The sequence below is a fragment of the Siphateles boraxobius genome, unplaced genomic scaffold, assembly GCF_051911475.1.
Source record: "Siphateles boraxobius isolate OS27281-9 unplaced genomic scaffold, OSU_SipBor_1 19, whole genome shotgun sequence".
NCBI classification, from domain to species: domain Eukaryota; kingdom Metazoa; phylum Chordata; class Actinopteri; order Cypriniformes; family Leuciscidae; genus Siphateles; species Siphateles boraxobius.
This window is the reverse complement of record NW_027508799.1, coordinates 16263913-16265939: the sequence shown is the minus strand read 5'-3', so window position 1 is coordinate 16265939 and position 2027 is coordinate 16263913.

The window sequence follows — 2027 nt, the reverse complement described above, 5'->3', positions numbered from 1 at the left end:
GGTGCAAAAGCCATGTGAAAACACGCTTCTTGCCAAAATATTGGGCTATGTCTATAGCACAGATATATCAATAAACGGACGGATAGATAGATAGATAGATAGATAGATAGATAGATAGATAGATAGATAGATAGATAGGGGGACGGATGGACGGACGATTGTTCATCTAGTAGCTCTATCATTAAAATATGTTTCAGCGCATTCTCATTCGTCGATTCCTTCTTGCAACCAACACGTGAATTCTCATGGCAATTCGTAACAGTCAGCCTACGTAGGAAGTGGCTAATTTGTATTCACTAACTCTAGACGGTGAGCCGAACGCTGATATCTGCTTTAGTTTTTGAAATGATAGATCCTCGAGGATAGAGTAGCTTTTTTTTTCACATAAACTAAATCATTTTTTTCTGAACAGGTGTCCGCTTGTTGGCAGTGTCAAGTCGATCATATTTTTTTGAAAACTAAATGTACGTTTAATTAACGGATTAGGCAAACGCGAGGGAGCACTATACATCTAACCAATCAAAAAAAGAATTATATCGTCACGTGACTACCGTCTGCCAATAGTATTCGTTCAATATATAGTGCCATTACCACGACTGTAGGGTTAGCGTTGCAAATGCGTTCTCTATCTAGCTATTCACTTCCATGAGTTCACATCATAAAATCTTCTCTAACGAAATCTACACAGTCAAACATTTCCCAGCAGGAATCCTATCCGAAGTCGAGAAACATTAACAGCGGCATTCAAGTGTGATTACTGTATGCATTTTACCTAGCCTCATCTATTTACACTTTTTTTTAAGTGCCTCATAAATGTAAATCCTCATTTATTAGACTGTGGCGGGAACTAATAATTTTACTACACTGTTTACAACTCTGCTAATCTGTTTCCCCAGGTAATCCCAGATCCTCAACCCTGCTGTGAGACATCTTCTTGACCTGATCTCACTAAGCCCTGACACATCTATTCTGCTAAAACAATGAAAATGGCCTTTGTTTTTCACGGTTCATCATAAAACCCTTTTAATAAAAAAATAAAAGAATTAGAAATTTTACATGCAAATAATCAGTCAAAAGACATCTATAAAGAATTAAGAAAATATAAATGTTTGCTTAATGAAATAATAAACAAAAGAAACCAGTTTCTGACTCACAGAATTCTTCAAGAAACTTTCCACCATAGCAATAAATCCGGAAAATTTTTAGCCAATCAAATTAAAAGAAATAAAGAAAAAACAGCTATAACCTCCATCAGAAACTCAGCAGGGAAGCTAACCAATTCTCCAATTGAGATAAACAAAATATTTGAAGTATACTATACAAAATTATACTCATCTGATCTGGACCCAAACCAAGAAGATATAACCCAATTCCTCGATAACACCATTCTACCAAAACTTAACCTGGAACAAATGAACTCTCTCGAATTACCAATCACTGAAAAAGAACTTCACTCCGCGCTGAAAAACATGCAAAATAATAAAGCACCAGGACCGGATGGCTTCCCTGCTGAGTTCTACGAACATTTTTGGTCAACTTTATATCCACTATTTAGTAGAACAATAACGGAAATAAAACATAATGCAAAGTTCCCATCCCACATGAAATACAGCACTTATATCACTCATTCCTAAACCTAACAAAGACCACACCTTCACATCTAACTATCGCCCTATTTCACTTATAAATGTCGACAAAAAAATTATTAGCAAAGCATTATTATAAAAAATTATACCTTATATCATCCATCCTGATCAGACCGGTTTTATAAAAGGTAGACACGCATCCAACAACACCCGCAGATTATACAATTTAATGCATTACTCATCAGTACAACAGAAAGATACTCTCATTTCCACATTAGACACCGAAAAAGCTTTTGATAGGGTCAACTGGAAATTTCTATTCATCACATTACAAAAATTTGGCTTTGGAGAGTCATTTATTAACTGGATCAAGATTTTATACACATCACCATCTGCCACAGTCACAACCAATGGACTAACATCAAAAAACTTCACACTGTA